The sequence below is a fragment of the Sciurus carolinensis genome, chromosome 14, assembly GCF_902686445.1.
Source record: "Sciurus carolinensis chromosome 14, mSciCar1.2, whole genome shotgun sequence".
In the NCBI taxonomy this organism is placed as follows: domain Eukaryota; kingdom Metazoa; phylum Chordata; class Mammalia; order Rodentia; family Sciuridae; genus Sciurus; species Sciurus carolinensis.
In genome coordinates, this window is record NC_062226.1 from 45,640,334 (window position 1) to 45,656,499 (window position 16,166).

Below are 16,166 nucleotides of genomic sequence, written 5' to 3' on the forward strand. Positions count from 1 at the left end.
GCTGAGTTTTTTAATTAGGACATGTTGTTTAGTGGTACTCAGAATGAATGACTCTTTCAAGTAGTAAAGACCATATAAATAATCATAAATATACTAAGTAGGAAGGGATTTGTTGGAAAGTCGATTAGACTCAGTTCCTTTTCACATATCGCTCCCCTCACATAGAACATGGTTATCTGTTCTTCATCCAAAAATTTCTGCTCTTTCTTTGGAACCTGGCAGTTAAGGTGACTACTACAATGATCCTTGAAGTACTCTCCAGCATTTATTGCCTAGCATGGTGGTTCTCAAATTTGAGCTTAACGAATTGTTAAGACAGGCAGTTGGCCCTACCCTGGAAGCACCAGCTTCAGTAGGCCCATCATCATGGAGTCACAGCTTTGTATAATTAAAGCATTCTCAGGAGATGCTACTACTGCTGATCCAGGGAATGTGCTATAAAAATTACTGAAATAAAAAAGAAATAAAAAATTACAAAGAAATAAAAAAGACAAAGAGCATCTTCTTTCTGCTAAGTTTATTGATTAGACTCCTTCAGTTGAATAATACACTGTTATATATTTATTAAATTGCTTGGTGGCATTATTAAAATAAATTTATTCTCATCACTAATCTTTTCCTGATGTCAGCCTTACATGTCCAAATACCCTTCTGTATCTCTATTTGTATGTCTAGTAAGTACTTTACACTTAACATATACACAACTGAATTCTCGATTTCTGTCCTCTTCCAATTCAAGACTGATTACTGATCTGGTCCTACCTAACAAATTTTAAAAATAAGTACAAAAAGATAAGGCATTTTACAAGTAATTTAACTGCATCCCAGTGAAATCAAAACAAGAAATCAGTAATACTTATAAAAATACAGAGATATCCAACAAAGTAAAACGTACAATGCTTATTAGTATATAAACAAAAATTACCAGATTTATAAATAAACAGGAAAACATAAAATGTTATGGTGAAACTAATCATTATAATTGAAAACAACTCAGAAAAGACACAGGTATGACAACTAGTAGATGAAGATTTTAAAATGTAATTTTAATGATATTCCATATGGTGAAAAAGTTAAGAGACAAAAGATAGTTTAAAAATTCATTCAAATTTCAAGAAATGAAGCTACAATGTGTGAGAAATAATGGAAGATTATACATGGCAGAATAAAAACTCAGCAGTAGAAACAGACAGAAAACTAAAAAATTTTAACAGGTGATCAGTAAGCTATAGCACAACTTCACAAGCTTAATACATGTGTAATTAAGAATCATGGAGTTTCCTCCATGAGCAGTGAAAAAGGGGGACAGAAAATGTATGTGATTAAAGTGGTTGACAGAATTTAACAGAGCCCCATGATTTTCCAGTTCCAATGTACTCACCCTGCTTAAAACTCAGGATCGTGAATATTTTTATGGTCCTAATTAGGTTGTTTTCTAGCACAACTACCTTAAAATATAGGGAGTATTCAGGTGAGTTTCACCTAATCTCCTGAGGTCTTTGAAAGAAGAGAGCTTTCTTCATGTGGTTGCAGAACAGAGAGGCAACATCTTGATGCACAAGAAGGGTTCTGTGTATCATTGCTGGTTTGAAGATGGAAGGGGTAATGGAGCATGGAATGCAGGCAACACCTACAAGCCACAAGTACCTCCTATCTCATAGCCTGCAAGGAGAGAAGAGCTCATTCCTGAAACAGAAAGGAATTGACTTCTGCCAATAAAAGGATGATTTTAGAAGAGGACAATTTTGTCCCAGAAGCCTCCAGAGAGAGAAGAGAGAGAGAGAGAGAGAGAGAGAGAGAGAGAGAGAGAGAGAGAGAGAGAGAGAGAGAGAAAACAAATGAGAAACTCCATCAGTCCAATAATATAAGACCAATTCTCCATGCTTTTCTTCTGACCTACAGAAGTATGAATTAATATATGGATGCTGTTGTAACTGCTAAATTTGTACTAAATTGTTAAGTAAAATACAAAAGAAATAATGTCCAAAATATTTTCAAATTTCAGGAAAGCTATAAACAAAATAACCAAAAATCTAGGCAAACCTATGTATTAAAAATATGAAGGATATGATATCAACTCATATCTGTCAAAATTCTCAAAACCTGTGGTAATACAAAAGTAAAACCCAAACACTAAAAGCAGACATAAAGGAAAGTACTACCCTATATTAGAGAATCAAATACAAAAAACCCTGAATTTATCAATAAAATATGAAATGTCATATGCTTCAATTGGTTTAAACTATTTCTCTGATCTTCCGGACTGCACTCTTCTCAGTCTTCAGGGGATTATTTAATAGAAGACTTTAGTAATCACTTCATTTAAACATGTTATAGATGTATTTAAGGAAAGTATAATAATCCTTTTGTGAAATAAATTGAGATCTATTTGAACATGCACTTAGTACAGCTTTTTTAAAAATTGTAGTACCAGTGGGGAAATTATGTGATATTTCATTTAAAATACAATGCTTCCTCCTCAATTCTTCTTTCCTCTCTTTCCTTTTTTATAATATGGAACCAATCTAAAGAATGGTTGATGCTTAGACTAATGAATCAAGAGACAAAGGAAATAATTCAGATATATCCTTCAAAGTACTGATATGTTAAGCAAGTTGGAACCTGCTGGGATATAACTGGCATAGATCAGTGGGTGAAAGGGAAACATCAGGACCAGGTCAACCAGGAAGGGAAGGGGTTGACCACCAAGGGAGTAACAGTGGTACTGTATGATCCTGAGAAACATAATGGCAATAGGTTGAATTAGAGTGATGTTCCCATATATTGACTTCAGTCTTTGAAGATACGAGAAACAATCTCTAACCATCAATTGCTTAGAGCCCCACATATTACTAAGAGCACCAACTAATCATGGTAGAGTTGAGCGCACAGCTCCAATGGGTGGTAAGAAGTTAATGCTGAAACTATCATGAAGGCTGAGTCAGTATAGGCAAGCACTATGGGTCCAGTGGCCTCTGAATTTTTATACTGTAGGTATGGTCAACTCTTCTCACTTTGGGGCTGAAATTTTCTATGTTGATCTACATTTGCTAAACACCTTAGGGAGGCTGGTTCTGCCTCTCTGAATAAAGTCATCATGACTAAGAATGTAGTGATACCATCATTTGGCAATTTGGAGAATAATAATTTAGGAGAGAAGGAGAGCTTCTTCTTTTTATCAGTTTTTCTTTGGACTCCAAATATCCTTTCTTGCCAAAAGGAAAAAAAAAAAAAAAAAAAAAAAAAAAAAACACAAAAAAAACAGGGTGGAGGGAGAACAGGACAGGAAAACACTGGAAAAAGTCATAGGCTAAATATTTTCAGAATATCCATTTATTTCTTTTTTCACAATTCAAGGAATGACATACCATTTTGTCACTTTTGAGTGAAAGAGAGAGCAATTAATAAAATTGAGAATACTGAAGACTTTATCATGAATTAGCCAATAGATAAAGGCATGCTTAAATTGCAAATTACTTTTAAAGTCATTAACCACCCCAAACTTAATAAAGTGAAATCTTCACACTGTTAAAGAGAGTAACAGATGTTGTTTTGAATGTTTAATGAAAAATATTTATCTGCTGCTATAATGTAATCCTGTTTTCCTGACCCTTTTTCTCCCCTCTAGTTAGATTTTTGTGTTTCATTTAGAAGCTCTTTTATAAGACCTTTGGTGCATTTTTTTTCCCGTTACTAAGACTCAATTTTAAATAAATGTTATTTTCAGGGAATTCTCTATAAGGCATATTTGAAGAGCAAGAGTAAATCTATAGAAATATGTGATAATAAAATGGAAAAAGAAATTTTATTTTTTCTCCAGTCAACATAGCAGATGAAGATCTGTAACCTCAGAAAAGTATGTCTAATTAGTGCAGCTAAAAGCTATGACAGGATCTGAATGACAAACGTGCTTTGTCTTGCACGATCCTTCTTTTTTCCTGTGGTTTATTTAAAGGGCAAAATTTGTTTTGGAAACCATAGGTAACAGGGTCAAAAGTAGAAGCAAAACTTGTATCAAGAAAATGATATTTCAATGTTGGAGGAAAACACCCTCTTAACCAGGAGGGAACAATCGGAGCTTAAACTGCCACAATCTGGAAGCTTCTCTGCAGTACCTGTTTACAGCTGGTTCAGGTTCTCTCAAGCAGCATAATGTGCCAAACAAGTGGCAGGTGGGAAGTTTATGTAAAACCATCGACATGACTCAAGCAACTGTAAAGGTACAAATAGCAAATGCGAGGGAATGGACCCACCTGAAATTTTTCTTAAAAATGAAAATTATGATAATCCCTCTACCAAGAGACAGAATTGGTCTCTATCCACATAGAGCTGAAGTGAAGCGTGATGGCCAATGTAGAGTGAGCTGCTTCTAGTTTGAAACTGCAGCACAACTTTCTCCCTTTTGTGTAATAATATAGAGAACACATCATTGACTTCAGTTTCTAGTCTCATAACTAGCTCCTAATCCTTTGTTTTCCAGGTACAAGAAAGAAAAATAGCAATCATAGAAGAACAAGAAAAAGAGAGTGCATCAAAGGTCAATCATAGCCTTCTTAGAACATTCATTCCCAGAAGAAAGGAACTGTTTTCTTTTAGACAGATCTTGCAGGTTGAAATATTAGGCAATGAAAGTTTGCTCTTATTAGTTATATTATGGTAAAGTACCTGAGGACCTGCAAAAATCACCCACAAGATGGTATGGAATATAAAAATTTAATGGTAGTTAAAAATAGTATAAGTATCAATTCAATTTGATAACTATTTTTTAAATTATTATTTTATTTGTTCTTTTTAGATATGCATGACAGTAGAGTATATGGGACATATTATACATGGAGTATAACATTCTAATTAGGATCCCTTGTTATGGTAGTACATGATGTGCAGTTTCACTGGTTCTGTATTCATATATGAACACAGGAAAGTTATGTTGGATTCATTCTACCGTCTTTCCTATTCCCATCCTCCCTCCCTCCCCTTCATTCCCCCTTGTCTAATCCAATGAACTTCTGTTCTTCCCTCCCCCACTTTTTGTGTGTTAGCATCCACATGGCAGAGAGAACATACTCTCATACATCGCTGATGGTACTGCAAATCAGTGCAACCCCTCTGGAAATCAGTATGGAGGTTCCTCAGAAAATTTGGAATGGAACCACCATTTGACCTAGTTATTCCACTTCTCAGTGTATACTGAAAGGACTTAAAATCAGTATACTACAGTGACACAGCCACATCAATGTTTATAGTAGCTCCGTTCACAATAAGCTATGGAACCAATCTAGGTGCCCTTCAACAGATGAATAGGCAATTTGACAACTATTTATAGGATAGGGCTTCTATTATAGGCCAGGCACTATGCCAAGTACTTCAGGAATGAAATGCTTTACAGGGGTAATAGCACAGCTCCTGACTCAAGGAAGCTTAATGTTTAAAAAGATTGTTAGCACAAACACACAAACTATAATAGGCAGAAAAAGAAAAGTTCTTTTAGAGGTGCTTAAAGATGTTCAGATCAGGAGCTCCTAAGTTCAGAGGGAAACCGTAATGAGTTTTGTGGATTGAACAGGGTTTCCCCAGGGAGGGTGGAGGTAGATGATCCAAGCTGGAAGACAGAATGAACCAAAGTAATAAGTGCAAATTATTAGGATACTTGGAGATGAAAAATTGTTCATAGAAATATGATTATGACAGTTGGAGTCTTAAATGTGAGACTTGTTGAGAAGAAAATTTTTCTACCATACATTTCTTCTGTGCATTATATTCATGACTCATATTTATTTTGAACTTGTTTAAATGAAGGTCATCATAAATAACAAAAAGGTGAACAAGTTCGTACCAAAGCTGTATGAAATTTCCCAAAGTGATTATATCCTTTAATTACCCTTCAGATCAAAAAATGATATTACTATCATGCAGAGTCCCCTACCTCCATCTCCATGGCCTCTTTCAGTTGCTCAACTCCATGAAAATTGTTATCTTTACCTCTACCATTATATCACCATGTAGTAGTCCTTCTTAGAACTTAATATAAAGGAAGTAATATAGTACCTACACTTGTGTTTGGTTGCTTTTACTTAAACTTCTCTTTATTCAGTGTAGCTATAGTTTGTTCTTTTTTATTGTTGATTAGATTTCAATTTAAGGAATTATAGGGATAATCTTTTGCCGACTTACATTTGAATTGTTTGTTTTCATATTAACTTTCCATTAAATGGATTAAAACCAACTCAATTTCAAAACCAGTAAACAAATGGAGTTACTGAAAATTTCACTACATTCAGGTGTGAATCTGATCCATAATTTTTCTTATTAGAGATGAGTACCAACTTCAGTATGAGGACTTCTCCAGCATGGGTCACTTCTATGTCCTCAAAATTTCTTTTAGTTGCTTCATACAGTGTTCTGTGTTCGCTTCCTTTTGAAATCTATGCTATTGTGTGTAAATGGAGGCATCTTCAGATGCATTACAAAGGACTTTTTCCTGCCCCAACTGCAAAATTTAACATCTCTACTGTGATATACACATCAATATATATGTATCTATGTGTGTATATATATATATATGGATATATATATATACATATTACATATATAAACATATGTAAATTCTTTGCAAATATTTTACTTTCTATTCCAGAATAACTAACTGTTGAAAACTCCTCTCATTCTCTGTGATGAAAGTAGCATTATCTTTCTCTGGAGGAAGCTGTGTTTTGAGCAGGAACAACTAACTTCAAGGTTTGCCATTTAGAAGATTTCTCATGCAGGAAACTTACACAAATTCTGTGTCTATTGTCCTCAGAAGGATCATCCATCTATGGGTCTGTGATTCTCACCATGTTAGGTGCTATTAATGTTCTCCTGGGGAAAAGTAGCATTTCTAAATATCATAGGCAGAAGTTCCCACCTCGGTTTCCAATCTTGATATTGCTCCTTCAGTTCCTGATGTCTGCTTCTATATACTTTTGAGGGGAATAGAAAGAATGAACCGAGGAAATGGGGAAGGTGGAGGGTGGTGCAATGCATTACATGTACATGCAGAGAGTCAGTAAGAGGACTGACTGCTGGGCAAGCTACTCCGTGGGAGCTCCAAATACTATTTGCACTTGTAGATGGAGATCACTTAATTTATTTTTTGAATTCTGGAGATCAAAGAAGTGAAGATGGGCAGAGTGAGAAAAATTTCCCTTTATCATTACTATCATGCAACTAGGAATTTCTGGGAAGCTGGAAAGTTCATTTCATACCATTCATCTCAGCTAAAATTCTGCTGTGGGTAAACACATTTATTCTTTTTTTTAATTCTATATACATGACTACTGCATCAAAAGATATATGAATCACTCAGGTGGGACTTGCTTGTGGTTTGGAACTTAAGTAACACTAATAATATCTCTAAGATAATGACTATAACACACACATCTTAAGGGAATGGTGGTGTAATTTATAAGATACAAAGGAATTTTTAATGGAATTTTACTGTCATATTCAGTTTATTATAGGAAAAAAAACTTTCCTTGAATAAAGTAACTCTCATTATAATATTCAGCATAATACCAATATTACAGGGAGGTATTTTTCTATATTTTCAAACAAGAAAGGAAAAGTTGAAATTAAATATTAAAAGCAAAAATTAGAATTTTTATATAGTTAGCATCAATTGATTGCCCATTCCTGAACTAGGTACCTTAATTCCACAAAGGTTTATTGAGTGCTAGCTAGTCAACATTTGTCAGGCAGGTCTTGGAAATGTAAAGTCAATTAAGTCAATTGTTGCATTCCAAGGAATTTATGGTATAACCTACGAGGCAGTGAAAAAAATAGCAATCATGGTGATACATTTTCATGATGGAGCTACCAGGTATATTGGAAGTCATAGGAGAGAGTTTTTAATTCTTAAATAAAACTTTTACATGTAAACTTCCAAAAGCTTGAGATGGATGGATTTGGAAGATAGGATGATGGAAGCAGAGGTTGGGGAGGGAAAGGCAGTTCAGAGATGAACTTCATCTCGTTAATCTTCAGAGCAGTTCTAAGTATTAGACATCATTATCCATATTTTTCAGAAGATATATTTGCACTATGATTCTGATTTCTGGCTTAATCTTCTGTATACAAAACCCAGTTCGATCTTCCATTCTACAACTCAAGTCTCAAATTGGAGGTTTCTTATTTTAATACCATAATTTTCTTATATGTTACTTTATTATTTCAAAGCATCTTCATATGTTACTGTTTTTTAAATTCTCAAGAACCTCAACAACAGAGGGCACACATCTTTATTCCCATCTATATATGAGATAGTAATCATAGTATGAAAAGGAACTGGCCCAAGATCACCACAGATTGAAGGAGTAAATTCTATGTCATTTTAACTACTAACTTTGCATTATTTTTGCATCTTGTATTTCTTGTATTGCATCTTGTATTTTCAAAATTGTATAGTTGATTACTATACAATCAACTAAAGTATGTTTAGTCTAATGTGGAGTTTATGATCTCTTTTTTTTTAAAGTGAAATTAATAAGTCTTAAAAACTAGGACTTGAAACTGGGTCAATTCATTGAAGAACAGAAGACACAGAGGCACACATACTGAAAAGGCTTTGAAAATGTATGAGTGTCTTGATAGAATAATCAAAATATTTCACTAAAGTTCCACTTGTCTAAGCAGGGAAACAACTTTTCCTAGCAGTTTCATGAACCATTTCAAAATAGAACAAGCTAAAGTAACTATATGTGCACGTCTGCATAATGTCCTTGTTTGAGTCCTTCTATGGCCCCATTACTGGTTGATGCCTCTACCTACCAGGGTAAGTAGGATTTTGGCCACTGATAACTGAAACTGAAGAAGAAGAAAAGAAAGACTATGGGAGCTTAAATTTAACGGAGGGATGCTTTGAGAGAACATGCAGTCAACTAGCCAAACTTAATATGCAGGATCACGTTAGACACAGGAGAAATAATCCCACACATTTTTCAGTCCTGTCAGCTGTATCTGAGGAGTTAACAGAATACTATAAAGTTGAGTCAATCACCTATGTATTGAGATGAATGGTTATCAGGGAGGGCTAATGAGTTGATCCAAGCGATATTTAAAAACCATAGTCAAATTAGTTTAGATGAGGTTGTAATTCTCATTTTCATCATGGATTTTATTTTCTTCTGTCAAAGATGCAATAGTACTGAATAGACTCTAAATGATTTAAGGCTCCATAAGAGTTTCACTCTTCATATCTCATTAATTACTTAATATTATAATGACAGCCAACCCCATAAATGAAAATTCAAAAATAGACTGAAATGATGGACTATAAACCTTGCTTTTTGCTGAGATAAATTTGAAGAAGAATGCAATATTTAAGATGTTTCAATACTTAAGATTCAAGGAAAGATAATTTTGCAAAAAATTAAACTCAGTGCCTTTATGTGGATAAAGTAATGATCATTTTGCAAGGCAGTATAGAATCTTTTTCTCTAAGCTCAATATTTTTTCCTGCCACATTTTTCAGTTGTGGTAAAATAAAATACATGCTATATTTTGTCATGTTGGGTTTCATATTGTCTCTTCCTTACTGTTGCTTTAAATACATGAAAAAAAGGGAAGTTAAAGTAGAAAATAAGACAAGTGTTTCTTTTTCATCACCAAAATAATATAAATTTTAATATTTGAACCACTATAAAGCTCTTTCTCAAAGTGGATGTGTGTAAGAATTGTCTGAGAAGTTATCAAGATTCAGGTTTTCCTGGCCCCCACCTTGTCCTACTAAATCAGCACATCAATGTTGGTGCCTATAAAACTTTATTTGTAATACTCCCCATGGTCATTCTTATGCACAGCAAGATTCAAGACCCACTGCGATGAGATTATCATACCAGATATTAAATTTGTGTGCATATTTCCTACTGTGTACATATATTTGTGATATTTCTTTGCAATCATTGAGTATATGAAAGAATGTTTTATAAAATGTAGCTCACAGTCCAATATCACCATGTTCATGCTACAAAGTTTTAGACACCTAGCACAATGCTTCTCAATAGCTAATTGGGTTGGTTTGGGTGATAGTCAGCTAGACAGTTTTCAAGTGCCAAATTGATCAACTCTTTTATACTCCCATGAAAGGAGGCACAATGATATCCGGGGGTAAAGGGCATGTGTCTCCTGCTCAGCACTTGCCCAAAGAGGCCCTGGTAGTGTTCCACATGCCTACCTATGTCTGTTATAATAATCATCACTGATTACAAAGGTTTTTCTAGGTACTCTTTTAAACACTTGCATAAATTATGGGACATAATCCCCGCACCCCCACGCACACACTTGAACATGAGTCATGTCATTAAGTCCACCAAAGTGTATGGTCTGATTCATTACCTATATTTTTAAACCAAGATAATGAAAATCACACACAAATACAGTCATTTCACAGGTAACAATGATAACAAAATGCTGCCTTTATAAATATAGACAGCAATACTAACAGTACACTACAACAGACATACTTTTCCCATTGCAGAGGGGAACTGAACACCTCCTCCTGTGCCTCTGAAGGGTTCAGTTCAACGAAGGAAGCCTAGTTAAGTTCAGGATGATATCAATCAGGTGCCATAGGCCCGGTGGGCACTGGAGACCTTCTATCAAGTTTCCTTATGAGTCACGAGTGAAGCATAGTAGTTTTCTGCCTCTGGCACTCTATAGAAAAAAATCAGGAACTAAAGAAAACAGGCAATTTGCCCCTGTCACATAGATTAATCAAGAAAGGCATAACCTTTGTATCTTAGCTGGTTTCTGATAAGGGGGAAAGGGCACTGTGATAGATACAGACAGGAATCACTTCAATCATCTTTAGCCAGTCCTGGGACATATGGCAAGGGGCTTAAAGCTCTCATTTAAAAGATATTTTTTCTATTAAAGTTTCTGTAATTATACCTGTGCTCCTTCTATCATGCCATATTGTGAACGATTTCAGAGAAAAGAAGCAAGTTCTTTAGATCAAAAAAATAAAAAAATACTAGGGGAAAAATAAGATTGTCTTTCTACTAAACACACTCATTCTGTTGTTATGGCAACGTAAGATCTAAGAATGACACACCACATAATATGGTACCAAGGCACATTACTATCATCAACTGTCACAATAAATGTGCTTCAGTACCTGCATATGACATACAGGAATGTTTCCTCCTCACCTGAGGCCAAAGCAACTTACTAGAATGGGAACCAAATGTCATTCGTCACCCTTCTTTGTGCATCTTTCTTGAATGAAGACATTCCACTAATTCCATTAAAAAAACATATGCAGTGGCATGAAAACTGGGCTGTTTCCTCTGTTTCCAAAGGGGATAACTGCTTATCCTTCAAAACGTATTATACATTATCTACATACCATATGAACACCTAGGTATTCATTTGTATGTGTACATGTGAACATGAGTGTGTTTATAAATGACTTAGAATTGACTAAAACTTGACAAAAAATGTGAAGACAAAGTAAATCATATTGATTTAGACATAACATTAATAATTTGCCTTTCTACATTTTTAGTCTTTAAACATATACAGATAACAAGGACCTAAATACAGTTATATGTGAGAAATAAGTTCTAGTGTTCTACACCAAAATATGGTGAGTAGAGTATTATATATTTTATTTTATATTTATATCAAAAGAGAGGAGCTTGAAGGTTTCCAAAACAAAGAAATGATACATGTTTAAGGAAATGGAAATGCTAATTACCTAGATTTGATCATTACATGTTGTATACATGTACCAACCTGTATACCCCAGAAATATGACAATTAAAAATATATAAAAGAGATCAAAGGAGGAATTTTACCACTTTTGTATGGTGCTACACATTTATGTATTTTCTTTATTCTTTATATTTTCTACAATATTCTGCTATACATATATGCGTATTAATAGTTTATGTGACTTTGCCAGTGAAAGCACAAAAGAGAGGGAGAGAGAAAGAGAGAGAGAGAGAAAGGTGGGTTAAAAGTCAGTAGCAATTTTCTGTAGAAGAATATGGAGAGATCAGAACAGTGGAAAGGTCAGACATCTAGGAGATCACACGTCTTAAAGAAGCATGAAGTCCTGAGCACTAAACTAGGAGGCTGAAATTGACTTCAGGGGCTCTTCCCCCTTTCATGTGGGAGCAACACAGAAATAAAAAGGAAAGGCTATGTTGAAGTAGAACCTGAGGCTTCAAAGCCCCATCCTTGGGTGTATGTTACCCTCATGCCCTACTGCCCTTCTGCCTCTGATATTTCACCTTGATTGTGCACCCAGGTGGTTTTTCACAAACCAAGAATTTGTCACCGAAATGTGTCAAAGAGATTTCTGAACCATGCCAGTCCGTTTTCAAAGAGTCTTTTACATTTATCCTTAGGAGCTCATTTGAACAGGAAAAAAAAAAAAATCCATAAAATTGCTATTCAGTTAGTGTCAGCTAATTCCACAGCTCTGGTCCCTATTTATTTGAAAAATGTGCCATCCTGCAACACAGTGTATTTGTGATAGGACTGAATTAAGTGTGATAATACTGAACATACTAATTTAAAATCTATGGTTAGGCTTCTTAGCTTAGTCAAACACATTTAATGTTTCTCTTCTCAATATTATTCTCAGCACCAACCATTTCAAGAAATAATTTAACAGTGAGTGGTAAGCTGTACACTGATAAAGGAGGGCTATCATCCCCAAAGCATTAACTATTAGTTTACTCAGAGTATCTTAAAATGCCAAGGAAAATGAAATTCTAACCCAGTAATTTAGCCATTGTGCTAAATGTATTTTCTGATGAGATCACTGCATATTACTGACGATCAAATTAAAAAGTCAGCAAAAATAGATTGGCAAATAGGAGGGTCTTTGCATAAGAAAGGCAAAGGCATTAACAGAATGAACTTGGACTTCTGTGCATGTCACAACACTCAGACTTTAATTTCTATTTAGAAGTCCAGGTTGTTGGATGGCACCCAGGGGTCTGACTGACCCACCCCTGTACTGAGAGAGGTACATAAGACCATGTTGAACACACCTACAAACATTCCTACAACGGCAGTGACAGTTTACCAATCACCGATGTTTTGAACACTGATGCAGGGAAGTGCCTAGGCACCCAACCAGAGAGAGTGTTAAACTCTGGAGCATGCATATAGAACAGTTATGGAGTTTGGGTTTAGCATAAGAGGCCCAAATATGCCCCAACCCCTCAGAGTTCCCCTCTTCTGTGAGAAGACAGGGGGAAAAACACACACACACTTCTCATTTTTCATTTTTAGGTAGGACCAGCACAGGTGTGCTGCTGTTCCCTGTGGTTTTACTGTTCAGCAGTCATGAAGAACCTTAGGTTTCAAAGCATTCTCCCTCATTAATCTTCAGTTTCTCTCACCATAAGGGGCCTCCACAGTGAGTTCCCTCCAAAAGAGCTGGGAGAAGGTGAGGAGAGATGGTGCTACACGTGGGAACTATGCACATGAACGGACTTGATTGCGTCATTTCTTACGTTCATTTGTTGATCTGCTCTGTATGTTAAATAATCACTAAATATAAATATAGTAAGAATTAATGCAAATATTTAATCACTATGAAAATTAACTGTGAGCAATGATCACTTTGAAGGGTGATACACTTGGATTATCCAACAACGTAAGTACCCATTAGATCTAGAAGAATCATAAAAACATGAGTTTCCATCTATAAAAATTGTCGAAAACATCAATCCACATATATTCAAATATACTCTACTGCCTTTTATGCTCATCCACTTTTTTTTTTTATTTTTTTTACGTATACATAGGGTAATGATGTTTATTTATTTTTCCCCTCCCCCCCCACCCCTCCCACCCCTCTTTTCCCTCTACACAGTCCTTCTTTCCTTCATTCTAACCGCTCTCCTTAGCCTAACTCTAAACCTAACCCTAAACCTAATGCTAGCCCCTCCCACCCCCCATTATATGTCCTCATCCGCTTATCAGCGAGATCATTCGTCCTTTAGTTTTTTGAGATTGGCTTATCTCACTTAGCATGATATTCTCCAATTTCGACCATTTGCCTACAAATGCCATAATTTTATCATTCTTCATTGCGGAGTAATATTCCATTGTATAAATATGCCACAGTTTCTTTATCCATTCATCAACTGAAGGGCATCTAGGTTGGTTCCACAATCTGGCTATGGTGAATTGAGCAGCAATGAACATTGATGTGGCTGTATCTCTGTAGTATGCTGATTTTAAGTCCTTTGGGTATAGGCCAAGGAGTGGGATAGCTGGGTCAAATGGTGTTTCCATTCCAAGCTTTCTGAGGAATCTCCACACTGCTTTCCAGAGTGGCTGCACTAATTTGCAACCCCACCAGCAATGTATGAGTGTTCCTTTTTCACCACATCCTCGCCAACACTTATTGTTGCTTGTATTCTTGATAATCGCCATTCTAATTGGGGTGAGATGAAATCTTAGGGTAGTTTTGATTTGCATTTCCCTTATTACTAGGGATGTTGAACATTTTTTCATATATCTGTTGATTACTTGTACATCTTCTTCTGTGAAGTGTCTGTTCATTTCCTTAGCCCATTTGTTGATTGGATTATTTGTATTCTTCGTGTAGAGTTTTTTGAGTTCTTTATAGATTCTGGAAATTAGCGCTCTATCTGAGGTATGGTTGGCAAAGATATTCTCCCACTCTGTAGGCTCTCTCTTCACATTTCTGATAGTTTCCTTTGCTGAGAGAAAGCTTTTTAGTTTGAATCTATCCCAGTTGTTGATTCTTGCTTTTATTTCTTGTGCTATGGGAGTCCTGTTAAGGAAGTCTGATCCTAAGCCAACAAGTTGAAGATTTGGACCTACTTTTTCTTCTATAAGATGCAGGGTCTCTGGTCTGATTCCAAGGTCCTTGATCCATTTTGAGTTGAGATTTGTGTAGGGTGAGAGATAGGGGTTTAATTTCATTCTATTGCATATGGTTTTCCAGTTTTCCCAGCACCATTTGTTGAAGAGGCTATCTTTCTCCATTGCATATTGTTGGAACCTTTGTCTAGTATGAGAAAATTGTATTTATTTGGGTTTGTGTCCATGTCCTCTATTCTGTACCATTGATCTACCTGTCTATTTTGGTACCAATACCATGCCGTTTTTGTTACTATTGCTTTGTAGTAGAGTTGAAGATCTGGTATTGCAATACCCCTGCTTCACTCTTGCTACTGAGGATTGCTTTAGCTATTCTAGGTTTTTTATTCTTCCAGATGAATTTCATAATTGCTTGCTGTATTTCTGCAAGGTACATCATTGGGATTTTAATTGGAATTGCATTGAATCTGTATAGCACTTTAGGTAGTATAGCCATTTTGACGATATTAATTCTGCCTATCCAGGAACATGGGAGATCTTTCCATCTTCTAAGGTTTTCTTGAATTTCTTTCTTTAGTGCTCATCCACTTTCATTTCACTTCTCATTTCGTTTTCTTTCTCTCTTAAAACTAAATTCCTATACTTTCTTCTAATCATCCTTTCTATGAATTCAGCTACTTTACTTCTTTTCACTTTCCTATTATAAATCTCTTTATCTTTTTACTCTGATATTTTCTTCATCTATGACACATTTGTGCTTTTCCTATAATTAACATGTACCCTTTTCTCATATTTTGACATTTCTTTCTCTTCCTTCCCATGATTAATCTTTTCATCTTCCCTATTTTCTTAGCTGTGATTTTTGTTTCTACTTTAGTTTTTCTCATCCCTTTGTCTTTACTTTTTTTGTTGTCATTATTATGAAGAAAAATCCTTCTTACTTCTGAGACTTTTCCATATTTTGTAAGATTTTCCCCATACATCAGCTCTCTCCTCTATTTCCCACCATAGATATTACAAGTGAGCCTACTAATCTCCCAGTTCTTACAAAGGGCATTTTCCTTAATAAAATGTCCTAGACTTGAATTTTTCTAGATATGCTGACAAAAGTCATGCCTTAACTATCTGCTCCATTTGTTGAATAAATGATTAAATACAGTAAGAATAAACACTAACATGTAATCATGTATAAAAATAATTATAAAAGAGTGATGATCATTTTTAATGGTAATATCCTTGGTTTGTGTAATTACATAAATATCTACCTATCACTTCCAGTAGAATAAAGGTCACTGGTGTTGATTCAAAGGTAA